The following is a 17903-nucleotide window of genomic DNA, read 5'->3' as shown; positions in this document are numbered from 1 at the left end:
TAAGCAGATCATAGGCATGCCAAATGGAATCAGATGTTTTCATACTTGTTAAGTCTTGCTAGGCAACAACTCTTGTGGGTAAGAAAAACCAGCAACATAAGCTGGTTTTAATAAGCTTGTGCCATAAAAATCAGTTTGCAGCTTCTTACCGATAATCCCCAACTATAAAATCACTTAAAGCAATTCCAAACTGATAGTTTAAAATGGAATATTACAATGAAGTGTACTAAGAATGATCCCCGAAAATTAGCATTCAACCCAGAAAATTAGTTCCCAATGGCTCCAGCCATTTAAAATTCCATTTAGAGAACAGGTAGGATCACATTGCCTTGAGTGCATAATAGGAATGCATTTTCAATTGCATGCTTATCTCCAAGGCTTTAAATCTTCATGAAGTTTATTTGACACTGAGCCTGATAAGGAACAGTGAGTGCAGCTACTGAAGCAGGTGCACAGTCAGTCACAGCTCTTTTCCAAATCACTATCGACAATTCCAGTGAAACCTGGCGGAGTCGTCATACTATTGATGCAATTCCATTTTCAAATGTCACATTTGTGTCAAACTGTTTACTCCCGAGATAGCTTGTAATTCACAGTTCAGAGGCAAAATTTTCTTATCCATCAAACAAAAATGATTAAGCAGTATTGTTTATGACAGCTGCATTCTACACTGTTATTCGTATAACCGATGCATAAGCACACATACCCCGCATTCGGTAATAGTCATCAAAATTAGAGTATGTTATTTAAAAGTCAAAAGGTCAGGTGATTGGACCCCTTGTCTGCCACATATGAATCCCCAACTAAAAAATAACTCTTTTCACCTATTTAAAATTCCAATACACATACTGTCGATATAAAAATACAAGTGCATTACTTAAAAGAGTTTTGCTAGTCGCCTGGAATCTGACATTTCCTGCATTTCTGTGCTTGTTTTATTTGTTTTTTATTAAGACTTTATAAGACATTATTTTTTAAAGCCCTTGCAGGCGTACAACAAAATGAGAGGAAGGTATAGAGATTTCCCATATGCCCCTGACCCTACACATGCATGGCCTCCCCCATTATCCATATAACCCACCAGAGTGGTACATTTGTTACAGCTGATGAACCTACATGACACATCATAATCTCCCAAATCCATAGTTTACATCATGGTTCACTCTTGCTGCTGTACATTCTATAGGTTTGGAGAAATGAATAATGACACGCATCCATGATTACGGTATCATACAGAATATTTTCATTGCCCTAACAATCCTCAGTGCTTGACCTATCATCCTTATCCCCCTGGAAACCACTGATCTTTTAGCTGTCTCCATAGTTTTGCCTTTTCCAGAATGTCATATAGTTGGAATTATACCACATGTAGCCTTTACAGATTGACTTTCACTTAATAATATGCATATAAGTTTCCTTCATGTCTTTTCATGGCCTGATAGCTCATTCCTTTTAGTGCTAAATAATCTTTCATTGCCTGGAAGTAACACAGTTTATTTATCAAATTCACCTATTGAAGGGCATCTCGGTTGATTCCATGTTTTGGCAATTATCAATCAAGCTGCATTCAACACTTGTGTACAGGTTTTTGTGTGGACATAAGTTTTCAGCTCCTTTGGGTAAATACCAAGGAACACAAGTGCTGGATCTTATGGTAACAATATGTTTGGTTTTGTAAGAAACTGTCTTCCAAAGTGGCTGTACCATTTTACATTCCCAAAAGCAATGAATGAGAATTCCTATTGCTCCACATCTTCACCAGCATTTGTTGTCAGTGTTCCAGATTTTGGCCCTTCTGATAGATATGTAGTGGTATTTCATTGGTATTTTAATTTGAAATTTCCTGATGGCATATGATGTGAAGCATTTTCCTATCCTCATTTGCCTTCTGTGTAAGTTCTTTGGTGAGGTGTCTGTGACCCATTTTTTAATTGGACCGTTTTCTTACTCGAGTTTTAATAATTCTTTGTATATTTTGGATAGTAGTACTTTATCAGATATGTCTTTTGAGTAGCTCCCAAAAAAGTTGGATCTTTGGACATTCTATTCAACTCTTTCTCTCCCCATTAAGAAACTTGTTCGTCCACGTGCTCTTGCTGAACGAGGTGGAGAGCAACTCCCAGCCCAAATCTTCATCTCTGTTCTCACTTATCCCCAGGCAGCTAGGCTATGCCAGGTCCCATCAGCACTCTGGGACAGGAAAGTCAGAAGGCAAGCCTTTGACCAGCTCCCTGAAGAGTTGTAACCTTAGATGCCTGGATAAACCCTTTCCTTCCCCAGGGAGAAGTAGGTAGCCATGGTTTTTGTCCACTCACTCTTTATTGGGCTGGGTGGAGGTGTCATGTCATCTATCAACTCAAGCTGCCTTCTCCATTCTCCCTCAGGCAGCTAGCCTGTGCCATCCCCTCAGATCTCCAAAGTTGGCAAGACGGCAGCCTGTCCTCTGGGGAGCACCCCAGAAAAGTTAAGATGCTGGACCTGTGAACCAACTCTTTCCTTCCCCTGAGAAAAGCTGGGAGCTGATACCTGTAATTCCCAGGTATTCTGATAATACCTTCAACATTTCTTCTACCTTCAAGATAACTAAAGATAACATGGCTCAATATAGCAAAATGTAACATTCTTTAAGATTCTTCCCCTGTCATCTGAGCCAAAAAAACTATCCAATCAGCTTCAGTGGCAAAGCTTACATGTAACTGCTGAGAGCTCAGAAAGGAAAATTGAAAAATCTATCAAGTCTAATGTTTCAAATAAATGTTTTCCAGAAACCAATAAAATCATCTTAAAGATGCCAGTTCTCAAATTTCAAAATCTGTAGTCCTCTTTAATAAGTTTATGTAAGCTTAATTTTTTCTAATTTCCCATCACTGCATACTGCTTGATTTTTTTATATCATTTTCTGTAACAAACCTTATCGATGTTCTAATGTACCTCTCTTCCTCACTCAGTCTTGAGAATTGTGTTTTGGCGCACTCTGCTCCTCTGTATGCCACGCGAGTCCCATCAGTCTGTCACTACAACCACACACTGAGATTTCCAATTACCAGGACCCTCACTCACTTCTGAGCTGGTCCTCCTCCTTCCCTACTCCCCAACAAAGGAAACAGAGCTCTCAGTTTGGCTGCAATACACTTCCAACCATTCTCTAAATTGTACTCAGCTTCCGGACCAAATTAACTTATTTCACTTCTACGGTCAGTTAGATGGTTATATTTCTGTTACAGTGAAAACTTCTTTCAAAAGGATGTTATAAACTTCAGTTCCTAAATGAAAAGATTTTTTAGACTACTTTAATTCATTGTGAACTGATAATATTTAACAATACAAATAAAAAGTAAGAGAGGGCAGCTTTCGTCACCTATTAGGATTTTCCTTACTGATGTGAGTACACTCCTGGAATACCTTCAGAAATGTATTCTTACAAGCATAAAAAATAAAATTTCCATTATATTTACATAATAACTTTCCCAGATCCATACTTATAACCAAGAATGTTTTCAGTATTCACCAGTGTTTTCACTAAACCTGAGTTTTCTGCACTGTCTATACCCCAAAATTTATTTGGAAATAAATGTGCTAAATTTGAATCATTTTATGTGAACAGGGAGTCTTACAATATAGAAATTCGTAAACACTTTCTATGTTGCTTAGAAAAGATGAGAAATGGGATACAGTCAGTGCAGAAAACAAAAAATTGTACAGTTCTTTAGGACTTCAGCTTCCTTCAAATTAACGCATTAAGTAATTTACACACAGATAGGAGACTAGTATACAGTAGTCCCCTTATCCTCCGGCTGTGCTTTCTCGGTTTCAGTGATCCTTTCAACCACAATTCAAAAATATTAAATAGAAAATCCCAGAAATAAACAATTCATATGTATTAAATTGTGTGCAATTCTGAGTAGTGTGATGAAATCTCCTGTGGTCCTGCCCCATCCCACCCGGAATGTGAATCATCCCTTTGTCCAGCAGATCCTTCCCATTAGTCAATGAGCAGCTGTTTTGGTTATAAGATGATTGTCAAGGTACCACAGTGCTTGTGTTCAAGTAACCTTCATTTTACTTAATAATGGCTTCAAAGTGAAAGAGTAATAATACTGGTAATTCTGCCAAGGAGAAGCTGTTACTTCAATAAAAAGGGAGACAGACAGAGGACATAAAACACTTCCTTGAGTGAAAAGGTGAAAGTTCCCGACTTAATAAGGAAAAAAATCATATGCTGAGGTTGCTAAAATCTACAAAATATTCTATCTGTGAAATTGTGAAAAAGAAAAAGGAATTCGTACTCATTTTGCTGTGGCACCTCAAACTGCAAAAGTTACGGCCACAGGGCATAAGTGCTTAGTTCAGATGCAAAAGGCATTAAATTTATACAATAAAGAGACCCTCAAGATGACGAAGGATTAAGACGTGGAGATCACCTTCTTCCCCACAAAAACATCAGAAATACATCTACATGTGGAACAACTCCTACAGAACACCTACTGAATGCTGGCAGAAGACCTCAGACTTCCCAAAAGGCAAGAAACTCCCCCATGTACCTGGATAGGACAAAAGAAAAAAGAAAAACACAGAGACAAAAGAATAGGGGCAGGACCTGCACCACTGGGAGGGAGCTGTGAAGGAGGAAAGGTTTCCACACACTAGGAAGCCCCTTCACTGGCGGAGACAGGGGGTGGTGGTGGGGGAAGCTCCAGAGCCACAGAGGAGAGGTAGCAACAGGGGTGTGGAGGGCAAAGTGGAGAGATACTCTCACAAAGGATCAGTGCCGACCAGCACTCACCAGCCCGAGAGGCTTGTCTGCTCACCCACCAGGGCGGGTGGGGGCTGGGAGCTGAGGCTCGGGCTTCAGAGTTCAGATCCCAGGGAGAGGACTGGGGTTGGCGGCATGAACACAGCCTGAAGGGGACAGTGCACCACAGCTAGCAGGGAGGGAGTCCAGAAAAAGTCTGGACCTGCCTAAGAGGCAAGAGACCATTGTTTCAGGGTGCATGAAGAGACAGGATTCAGAGCACTGCTTAAATGAGCTCCAGAAAGGGGCGTGAGAAGTGGCTATCAGCGTGGACACAAGAGACGGGTATGAGACACTAAGGCTGCTGCTGCAGCCACCAAGAAGCCTGTGTTTAAGCACAGGTCACTATCTCCCCTCCTGAGAGCCTGTGCAGCCCGCCACTGCCACTGCCACTGCCACTGCCAGGGTACCGAGATCCAGGGAAAACTTCCCTGGGAGAACACATGGCGCACCTCAGGCTGTTGCAACATCATGCCAGCTTCTGCCGCCGCAGGCTCACCCTGCCTTCCATACCTCTTCCTCCCCACGGCTTGAAGGAGCCAGAGTCCCCTAAGCAGCTGCTCCTTTAACCCAGTCCTGTCTGGGCGAAGAACAGATGCCCTCAGGCGACCTACACTCAGAGGCGGGGCCAGATCCAAAGCTAAACCCCAGGAGCTATGCGAACAAAGAGGAGAAAGGGAAATTTCTCCCAGCAGCCTCAGGAGCAGCAGATTAAATCTCCACAATCAACTTGATGTACCTGCATATGTGGAATACCTGAATAGACAATGAATCATCCCAAAATTGAGGCTGTAGACTATGGGAGGAACTGAAGACTTGGGGTTTGCTTTCTGTATCTAATTTGTTTCTGGTTTTATGTTTATCTTAGTTTGGTATTTAGAGGTTATTATCACTGGTAGATTTGTTTATTGATTTGGTTGCTCTCTTCCTTTTTTTTTGTTATATATATATATATATATATATATATATATATATATATATATATATATATACTTTTCCTTTTTCTCTTTCTGTGAGTGTGTATGTGTATGCTTCTTTGTGTGATTTTGCCTGAATAGCATTGCTTTTACCATTTGTCCTAGGGCTCTGTCTGCTTTTTTGTTGTTTGTTGTTTTTTTTAGATTAGATTGGAGTGCTTGTTATCATTGGTGGATTTGTTTATTGGATTGGTTGCTCTCTTCTTTTTTTAATGAGTTTTTAATTTTAATAATGTTTTTCTTATTTTAATAAATTTATTATTTTCTCTTTTTTTTTTTTTGTGGTACATAGGCCTCTCACTGTTGTGGCCTCACCCATTGTGGAGCACAGGCTCCGGACGTGCAGGCTCAGTGGCCATGGCTCATGGGCCCAGCCTCTCCACAGCATGTGGGACCTTCCCGGACTGGGGCACGAACCCATGTCCCCTGCATTGGCAGGTGGACTCTCAACCACTGAGACAGCAGGGAAGCCCTCTTACTTTCTTTTTTTCTTTTTTTCTTCCTCCCTTTTCTTCTGAGCCATGTGGCAGACAGGGTCTTGGTGCTTCGGCCAATGGTCAGACCTGTGCCTCTGAGGTGGGAGAGACGAATCCAGGACATTGATCCACCAGACACCTCTCAGCTCCACATAATATCAAACGGCAAAAGCTCTCCCGGAGATCTCCAGCACAATGCTAAGACCCAGCTCCCATCAATGACCAGCAAGCTACAGTGCTGGACACCCTATGCCAAACAACAAGCAAGACAGGAACACAATCACACCCATTAGCAGAGAGGCTGCCTGAAAACATAATAATGTCACAGACTTTCCAAAAACATCACTGGATGTGGTCCTGCCCACCAGAAAGACAATATCCAGCCTCATCCACCAGAACACAGGCACTAGTCCACTCCACCAGGAAGCCTACACAACTGAACCAACCTTAGCCACTGGAAGCAGACACCAAAAACAATGGGAACCACGAACCTGCAGCCTGAGAAAAGGAGACCCAAAACACAGCAAGTTAAACAAAATGAAAAGACAGAGAAACACACGGCAGATGAAGGAGCAAGGTAAAAACCCACACGACCAAACAAATGAAGAGGAAATAGTCAGTCTACCTGAAAAAGAATTCAGAGTATTTATAGTAAAGATGATCCAAAATCTTGGAAATAGAATGGAGAACATACAAGAAATGTTTAACAAGGACCTAGAAGAACTAAAGAACAAACAAACAATGATGAACAACACAAAAATTGAAATTAAAAATTCTCTAGAAGGAATCAGTAGCAGAATAACTGAGGCAGAAGAATGGATAAGTGACCTGGAAGATAAAATACTCAAAATAACTACTGCAGAGCAGATAAAGAAAAAAGAATGAAAAGAATTGAGGACAGTATCACACACCTCAGGGACAACTTTAAACACACCAACATTTGAATTATAGGGGGTCCCAGAAGAAGAAGAGAAAAAGACTGAGAAAATATTTGAAGAGATTATAATTGAAAACTTCCCTAATATGGGAAAAGAAACAGTCAATCAAGTCCAGGAAGCACAGAGCCTCTCATACAGGATAAATCCAAGGAGAAATGTGCCAAGACACATATTAATCAAACTATCAAAAATTAACTACAAAGATAAAATATTAAAAGCAGCAAGGGAAAAACAACAAATAACATACAAGGGAATCCCCATAAGTTTAACAGCTTTCAGCAGAAACTCTGCAAGCCAGAAGGGAGTGGCAGGACATACTTAAAGGGATGATACGGAAAAACCTACAACCAAGATTACTCTACCCAGCAAGGATCTCATTCAGTTTCAATGGAGAAATTAAAATCTTTACAGACAAGCAGAAGCTAAGAGAATTCAGCACCACCAAACCAGCTTTACAACAAATGCTAAAATAACTTCTCTAGGTAGGAAACACAAGAGAAAGAAAAGACCTACAATAACAAACCCAAAACAATTAAGAAAATGGTAACAGGAACATACATATCAATAAATACCTTAAATGTAAATGGATTAAATGCTCCAACCAAAAGAAAAAGATTGGCTGAATGGATCGGAAAACAAGACGCGTACATACACTGTCTACAAAAACCCACTTCAGACCTAGGGACTCATACAGATTGAAAGTGAGGGGAGGAAAAAAGATATTCCATGCAAATGGAAATCAAAAGAAAGCTGGAGTAGCAATTCTCATATCAGACAAAATACACTTTAAAATAAAGACTATTATAAGAGACAAAGAAGGACACTACATAATGATCAAGGGATCAATCTAAGAAGAAGATATAACAATTGTAAATATTTATGCATCCAACATAGGAGACATAAGGCAAATGTTAACAGCCATGACAGGGGAAACTGACAGTAACACAATCATACTACGGGACTTTAACACCCCACTTTCACCAATGGACAGATCATCCAAAATGAAAATAAATAAGGAAACACAAGCTTTAAATGATACATTAAACAAGATGAATTTAACTGGTATTTATAGGACATTTCATCCAAAAAACACAGAATACACTTTCTTCTCAAGTGTTCATGGAACATTCTCCAGGATATGTCACACCCTGGGTAACAAACCAAGCCTTGGTAAATTTAAGAAAATTGATATCGTATCAGTATCTTTTCCGAACACAACAGTATGAGCCTAGATATCAATTACAGGAAAAATTCTGTAAAAAACACAAACACATGAAGGCAAAACAATACACTACTAAATAAATAACCAAGAAATCACTGAACAAATCAAAGAGGAAACCAAAAAATACCTAGAAACATATGAAAATGAAAACACAACAATCCAAAATATGGGATGCAACAAAGCCATTCTAAGAGGGAAGTTTATAGCCATACAACCCTACCTCAAGAAACAAGAAACATCTCAAATAAACAACCTAACCTTACACCTAAAACAATTAGAAAAAGAAGAACAAGAAAACCCCAAAGTTAGCAGAAGGAAAGAAATCATAAAGATCATATCAGAAATAAATGACACACAAAAGAAGGATGCAAGCACAAGGATCTATAAAACTAAAAATGGTTCTTTGAGAAGATAAAAAAAATTGATAAACTGTTAGCCCGACTCATCAAGAAAAAAGGGAGAACACTCAAATCAACAGAATTAGAAGTACAAAAGGAGAAGTAACAACTGACACTGCAGACATACAAAGAATCATGAGGGATTACTACAAGCAACTATATGCCAGTAAAATGGACAACCCGGACGAAAGGGACAAATTCTTAGAAAAACACAACTTTCTGAGACTGAACCAGGAAGAAACAGAAAATATAAACAGACCAATCACAAGCACTGAAATTGACACTGTGATTAAAAAACTTCAACAAACAAGAGCCCAGGACCAGATGGCTTTACAGGCGAATTCTATCAAACATTTAGAGAAGAGCTAACACCTATCCTTCTCAAACTCTTCCAAAATATAGCAGAGGGAGGAACACTCCCAAAATCATGCTATGAGGCCACCATCACCCAGATAGAAAAACCAGACAAAGATGTCACAAAGAAAGGAAACTACAGGCCAATATCACTGATGAACATAGATGCAAAAATCCTCAACAAAATACTAGCAAACAGAATCCAACAGCACATTAACAGGATCATACACCATGATCAAGTGGGGTTTAACCCTGGAATGCAAGGATTCTTCAATATATGCAAATCAACCAATGTGATACACCATATTAACAAATTGAAGGAGAAAAACAATATGATTATCTCAATAGATGCAGAAAAATCTTTCAAAAAAATTCAACACCCATTTATGATAAAAACCCTCCAGAAAGTAGGCATAGAGAGAATTTACCTCAATATAATAAAGGCCATAGATGACAAACCCACAGCTAACATCGTTCTCAATGGTGAAAAACTGAGACCATTTCTACTAAGATCAGGAACAAGACAAGGTTATCCACTCTCACCACTATTATTCAACATAGTTTTGGAAGTTTTAGCCACTGCAGTAGGAGAAGAAAAAGAAATAAAAGGAATCCAAATCAGAAAAGAAGAAGTAAAGCTGCCACTGTTTGCAGATGACATGATACTATACATAGAGAATCCTAAAGATGCTCCCAGAAAACTACTAGAGCTAATCAATGAATTTGGTAAAGTAGCAGGATACAAAATTAAAGCACAGAAATCTCTTGCATTCCTCTACACTAATGATGAAAAATCTGAAAGAGAAATTAAGAAACACTCCCATTTACCACTGCAACAAAAAGAATAAAATACCTAGGAATAAACTTACTTAAGGAGACAAAAAATCTGTATGCAGAAAACTATAAGACACTGATGAAAGAAATTAAAGATGATACAAACAGGGCTTCCCTGGTGGCGCAGTGGTTGAGAGTCCACCTGCTGATGCAGGGGAAATGGGTTCATGCCCCGGTCCGGGAAGATCCCACATGCCGTGGAGCAGCTGGGCTCGTGAGCCATGGCCACTGAGCCTGCGCATCCGGAGCCTGTGCTCTGCAACGGGAGAGGCCACTACAGTGAGAGGCCCATGTACCGCAAAAAAAAAAAAAAAAAAAAAAAAGATGATATAAACAGATGGAGAGATATACTATGTTCTTGTATTGGAAGAATCAACATTGTGAAAATGACTATACTACCCAAGCAATTTACAGATTCAATGCAATCCCTATCAAACTACCACTGGCAATTTTCACAGAAGTAGAACAAAAAATTTCACAATCTGTATGGAAACACAAAAGACGCTGAATAGCCACAGCAATCTTGAGAAAGGAAAATGGAGCTGGAGGAATCAGGCTCCCAGGCTTCAGACTATACTACAAAGCTACAGTAGTCAAGACAATATGGTACTGGCACAAAAACAGAAATATAGAACAATGGAACAAGATAGAAAGCCCCGAGATAAACCCACACACATATGGTCAACTTATTTTCGATAAAGGAGGCAAGAGTATACAATGGAGAAAAGACAGCCTCTTCAATAAGTGGTGCTGGGAAAACTGGACAGCTACATGTAAAAGAATGAAATTAGAACACTCCCTAACACCATACACAAAAATAAACTCAAAATGGATGAAAGACCTAAATATAAGGCCAGACACTATAAAACTCTTAGAGGAAAACATAGGCAGAACACTCTCTATAAATCACAGCAAGATCCTTTTTGACCTACCTCCTAGAGAAATGGATATAAAAACAAAAATTAAAAAATGGGACCTAATGAAACTTCAAAGCTTTTGCACAGCAAAGTACAACATAAACAAGACGAAAAGACAACTCTCAGAATGGGAGAAAATATTTGCAAATGAAGGAACTGACCAAGGATTAATCTCCAAAATTTACAAGCAGCTCAGGCAGCTCAATATCAAAAAAAAACCTAGTCCAAAAATGGGCAGAAGACCTAAATACACATTTCTCCAAAGAATATATACAGATTGCAAACAAACACATGAAAGGATGCTCAACATCACTAATCATTAGAGAAATGCAAATCAAAACTACAGTGAGGTATCACCTCACACCGGTCAGAATGGCTATCTACAAACAATAAATACTGGAGAGGGTGTGGAGAAAAGGGAACCCTCAGGCACTGTTGGTGGGAATGTAACTTGATACAGCCACTATGGAGAACAGTATTGAGGTTCCTTCAGAAAATAAAAATACAACTACCATATGACCCAGCAATCCCACTACTGGGCATATACCCTGAGAAAACCATTATTCAAAAAGAGTCATGTACCACAATGTTCATTGCAGTTCTATTTACAATAGCCAGGACATGGAAGCAACCTAAGTATCCACTGACAGATGAATGGATAAAGAAGATGTGGCACATATATACAATGGATATTACTCAGCCATAAAAAGAAACAAAGTTGAGTTATTTGTAGTGAGGTGGATGGACCTAGAGTCTGTCATCCTGAGTGAAGTAAGTCAGAAAGAGAAAAACAAATACCGTATGCTAACACATATATATGGAATCTGAAAAGAAAAAAAGGTTCTGGAGAACCTAGGGGCAGGACAGGAATAAAGACGCCAATGTAGAGAATGGACTTGAGGACACAGGTAGTGGGAAGGGTAAGCCAGGAGGAAGTGAGAGAGTGACATGGACATATATACACTACCAAATGTAAAATAGATAGCTAGTGGGAAGTAGCCGCATAGCACAGGGAGATCAGTTCGGTGCTTTGTGACCACCTAGATGGGTGAGATAGGGAGGGTGGGAGGGAGACGCAAGAGGGAGGAGATATGGGGATATATGTATATGTACAGTTGATTCACTTTGTTATAAAGCAGAAACTAACACACCATTGTAAAGTAATTATACTCCAATAAAGATGTTAAAAAAAATTTATACGGTAAGACATTTTGAGGGAGAGAGAGAAACCACATTCACATAACTTTTATTACAGTATATTGTTAAACTTGTTCTATTCTTAGTTACTGTTGTTAATCTCCTACTGTACTTAATTTATAAATTAAATTATCATGGGTATGCACGTATAGGAAAAAGCATAGTATGTATAGGGGTAGGTACTATCTGCAGTTTTAGTCATCCACTGGGGTTCTTAGAATGTATCCTTCATGGATAAGGGGGACTACTGTACAAAGAATGTTTTCAAACTAAGAGTTTACCAAGGTGAGGCAAAGTTTCCTACAAGTTTACATCCTCAGAGGTGGTAGGATGTAAAACTCTGTAAGATTTAGATCCTTGAACCTAATGTTTAGACCCCTCTCTATCACTTAGAGTCTCATGACCTTTGGCTAATCACTAAACATCCTGAGGCTCAGTTCCCAAGCTATAAAATGGGAATGATAACATCTACCTTTACTGCAGACATAAGAAATAAGTTAATTTATGTAACAATCTAAGCACATAATACACCTGAAAAAGCTTTAACTCTTTTCAACTACAAAAAGCATTTCCCAAGTTGCACCCTGAAGGTACTAATGTATTTCACTTGGGTTTACAGCTTGAATGCTGTTTATCTTGAATAAATTAATCAAATCAAGTATATAAATTTGATAGACTCTACTCTAATCAACAAAAATTATTCAACATTTTTTAACAAAAATGCCAACATCCCTAATAATAAATGAAATTTTTTTCAAAACACTGAATTATTCAATAAGTACTTAGTAAACACTTTTTAATGTTTCCATTCAGGTTCTTATCCTGTCCATCCTTTGAGAAGTGCTCTACCTTGCCAGACAGGCCTCTGGGCTTTTATGGTACAAAAAAAATGAGGACAAGAAAAAGGATCAGAATAAGTCAGTCTTAGGCTGGAGAAGAAAGGTGTGTGAGCAGGTTAAGGAAAGTGAGGGAAGTGGATGGGGAAGAAAATGGTGAATTAGTAAGTAACACTGTGATTATGTAGACCCTAGCATGGAGTTCAAGAAAAGAAAAGCAAGTAAAGCTCACAAATTGGTATTAACTTTGGTCTTAGGAATGTGTTCTTTCAACCACAAAATGGCACACAGAGATAGACATACATATTCAAATGCCATTATAAGTGTTATGAAGTAGAAGTAGTAATAAGGGCATATGAGAAAGGACTTACTCTGATGTGGGTGGGGTTGAGGGAGAATACAGAAGACTTCCCTGAGGGAGGCAAAAAGCTAAGGGTAAGCACAGTGTGAGAACAAACACTTCTATTCTTAACAATAACTAGCATGTATGTAAGGCTTACTGTGCACGAGTCTCGGCTCCAAGCAGTTCTCATGTATATCTTGACTCTTTTAAGCCTTCCAACCACCCCATGAAGTAGGTAAAATTATTTTACTACTGATTCTTACTACTATTTGCTTTTTACAAATGAGGAAACTGAGTCACAAGGTGGCAGAGTAAATTGTACAAGACCATGAGCCCATAAATCAACAGCCTCCAAATTTGGATCCAGACAGTCTGACTCCTTATTCTTGACTAGTGTTTCATTAACAGAAGTTGAGCAAATTAGACTCTCCTAAGCAATCTATCCCTAACTTAGCTTTAATTCCTTTCAACATTTCAAACTGGATTTATACATTTAATATATTTGATTTGTGAGTACTTCACCTCCCTAAGTGCTTTCTTAAGTGCTTAATCCTTTATTCAATCTAATGAATTAAACACTATGTATGCACTTAGATATTACATTGCCTTAAATATTACAAACATTAATTTACAACATAATGATCATTCTGAAGTGAACACAAAAGGATTCACATTATGAGTCTTCTTTGTTTGGTTTGTTTTTGTGCTCAATTTATTTTTTTTGTTTTTCTAGGATTGTATAGTCCAACTATAAGGGGTTAGGAAAGTTACAAACTATCATGTTAGGAAGGCTAAGATTTCTGGGCCAAAAATTCAGTCAAACTGTAGTTTTACTCAGTGGTTAAAGATTTAAGACTGGACAAAGTTTTAAAGGAATAACATCTCCCAGCACAATTCTACCTAAGTCCTTCTGTGTAGCTGCTATATTAATAGGGCTCTCAGGTCTGTGTTTATCAGAGGAGATGGGTCTGATTCTTTACATCCCCTGAACTGAATTGTTACATCCATACACAAGTCATTTTAAATCTCTGTTTGTACTGTCTAATTTGTGCAGGCAGAATTCTCATCCCCACACAGGTTGCTTCTAATTTCCTTCATGTCTACGTTCTTTTCATATTCTTTTTCTTCTAGGGATTTCAACCACAACTCTATAGACAATTACAAAGACATCTTTGGTGAACTTTTCACTTTTATTCCATTATAAATAGGGTGGGCCTGGGGTGTTTCTAGGTGGTATTATGACCAGAGGCCCTGAAATCTGCCCCCAGATCACATCCACTCTTCCCTAGGTGGATTCCAGGGGAGGTATGTTTACAGAACAATGATAAGTAAATGGAGGTAAAGTCCTACCTTATTAATTAGCTGTGAAAGGACTCTTCAGCCACCTCCTACTTAAGGGCTTAGAAGGAAGAGGTGGGAAAGTGTGTAAACCATGCCCACATATGTCACACTTCCACCCCCTTGAAAGCCCCTCTTCTAGCAATTGAGCTGAACCAGTAAATTGAACTATGATGACAATTCAAATCACTGTTTCTCATTTTATGGAAGAACCAGAAAGAGGTGAAAAAAATGGCAAAGAGAGACCTTGAACTATTTCCCCTTGAGGCCTCAACTATCCTTGGTCGTATTCTTCTTAAAGAATACAATGAGCACAGTCATCTTTTTCATAAACATTCAGGTATACCTCATCATTCATGAAAGGCACCAACACGTTTTAGAGACCAACAGACTTGCATTTGAATCACTCTTTTGACTAGCTCCTACCTTTCTGAACTTGGGCAAATGGTTTAAGTTTTCTCAGCCTCAAGTTCACTCATTTGCAAAATGTGCTCAATTCTAGCTACCTCCCAAAGCTATGATGATGATAAAATGAGATCAGTTTTAAAATATAGGACATATAACACTCACAGATATTAGTTCCCTCATTCAGAAACTATCTCATCGCTTCAAGTGAAATAAATTGCTCTCCTTCACCATCTTAAACATCTAAAGAATACAACTCACTGTAGTTTGGCTCATCCAAGTTTATAATATAAAATAGTATACCACCTGCCTATGAATAGGGATTGTGTCACTATCACTTGCTTCTTTGAATTTAACAATTACCCAAGGCTAGTTCATTACTATAATCTTAAAATAAATAAAATAAGGCCATTTATGTTCAAAGAGAAATGATATAAACCATTCTTATCAGAATTGGAGGTATAATTAATGTTAGCTATGGTACGTCCTAGTAGCTCAGTGTTCTAGATCTTTGCCATATATGATGCCATACTGACTAATCACAAGTCACTGAATAGAATAGCTTCCTAATGTCCTTCTGTAGCTACATGACCTACTTACAGACAGCATTTTTCTTAGTTACTTTTCTCATTTTTATCAAAATTAAACAAAATGTTTAGCCTCATGGGAAAATAAAAGATATCCATCAGTTTTACGCTACATGGGTTTTTAAAGAACAAAATTATATCAGACCAAAAGAGGACTTATTTATGACAGAATCATTGGAAGTAGGGCATGAATTGCTCATAATTTTAAATTACAGCCCCATTTCAATTTACTTCCATGTCTTACCACAGGAATACTCAATTACCATTGAGCAGGACAGATTTTTCACTGCTTAAGCCAAAATTTGCTGCAAACATACATGCCCATGGCTTCACTTCTTGGCTGCATGCCTTTAAAAAGGAACAAAAATTATCATGTCACCCTCACCTTTGAAACCAAAAGCCAATTTCTACAGGAGAGCAAAAGCATCAATAAGATAAATAGAAAATGTTCTGCTTTACTTTGAGGACTCGAATTCATGGTTCCTCTGTCCCATGTATAGTTAATAATTATTCTTAAATGCAAATGTCCATAAATATAGAATGGTCAGTCCATATTTCTTGGTGCCTTACTGTTGTTGTTGAGCATGGGTACAACTCATTCTACTTGGAAAGAAGGAAAAAAGCAAGCACACAATTAGCTGCAGAAAGCCAGGTTACCATAGCAACACGGCAAGGATAAAATGATCTTTCAGACTTTTTTAGCATCGTGCGTCAAAGGAAAGTTTGAGCTCTTTCATCCTTCTTCCTGGGATGGAAAAGACACACTTTGTTTTCATCCAAAAGGAGCACCTGCTTCTTTATGATACTCTCCAAGTAACTTGTAGCTGCTGAAATAGGACTAAATAGGTACATAGGACTAAAAAGACTGGAATATTCTGGGTACCATGGGTACCCAGCTCACCTTTTAAACAGCCAATCCTGACCCAGCCTCAACCAGAATGACCTTCCTATTCCCACAGGCCTCAAAATCCTACTATGATGCAGCACAATCAGAATGGGGACAGAAAATTCCAGTGCTTTATGAACTTTTCCAGGTCATAGAACATATAAAACCCAAAACTGTTATTTACAAAACTAGCCTAACCATGCTATTAAACATAAAAAAACATAGTTCAAGAAAAAAAAAGAACAATAGGTCTATCTCACCTACTTACTATAGATGTAATATACTAGCTAAAGTGCTTACAAATCAATCTGAATGTGTTAAAAAATATACAAACCAGGAAAATCAATACTTGCTTAATATTGTGAATCTATGAGTGGAGATCACAACTATGACTCAAATTATAAATTATTAGAAACGTTGACCTATGGTCAATAATTATTCAAATTTAAAGACAGTGGTCATATCAATAGTTCCTGGAAAATTATTTGACAAGTTTGGTACCATATCAGTATATAAATATAATTCTTTGAAACCAGGAAGAGAAGAGCCACTCCATAAACAATGTTAAATAGAACTTTGCTGCAGTTTCACAGCTATTTCTGAAGTCCAAATATGAAAGATATAAAATCTTATGCCCAGACATTTCTAAAGAGGGATGCCAGGATTCCCCTCCCCTCCCCGCCCCTCCCTATGGACCCTCCAAACTCAAGCCCAGTGAGGGTGGGGAGGGCTTCAGAAAATGTGACTAGTTATCAGAGTCTGATTCAGTGGGTCTGAAGTGAAGCCCAGAAAACTGAATTTTTAATACCACTCCACCACCAAAGTATGGGAAATTTTGTACTAAGGAAAGAGAAAGATAATGATGGGTTCCAGAATTTTATCAGTTATTTATGAGCAGTGAATGAGGAAACGCAGGCTGGAGGATATATTAAGGATAGTCCATAAAGAACATTGTACCTCGAATGCTTAGTTCGGGAGCCCAGAGGACTTCTCAAGCCCAGTGCTTCACAGTAGTGGGCAAAAGCACGTGATTATCAGTCACACGGATTCTGCCACCACATTAGTAGATCACACCATGGACAGCAAGTTGCATTAGAATAACTCTTGGAAACAAAAGTTATGGGTACCAGTCAAATCAAGGTCAGCCCATAATAGAAATCTCACCTATAACTGAACAAAATTTAAAATAAATTCTGCTAAGGAACACTTATGTTCTTATCCACCTAATCCACCTTTGAGCCTCTTTCGGGTCATACAACCAGAGATGGCTAAATAGCAAGAACAGGTGGAAATACGTTTGCACTTGTAAAGTTACAAAGTATGTGCCCATACCTGGCAGAAACCCATGACTTGCTGCTTTAATTCTAAAAGGAGTTCAACCTTGTAAAAATGTCTAAAATTTC

The sequence above is a fragment of the Lagenorhynchus albirostris genome, chromosome 1 (assembly GCF_949774975.1).
Source record: "Lagenorhynchus albirostris chromosome 1, mLagAlb1.1, whole genome shotgun sequence".
Taxonomy (NCBI): Eukaryota; Metazoa; Chordata; class Mammalia; order Artiodactyla; family Delphinidae; genus Lagenorhynchus; species Lagenorhynchus albirostris.
This window is presented reverse-complemented; position numbering follows the sequence as displayed.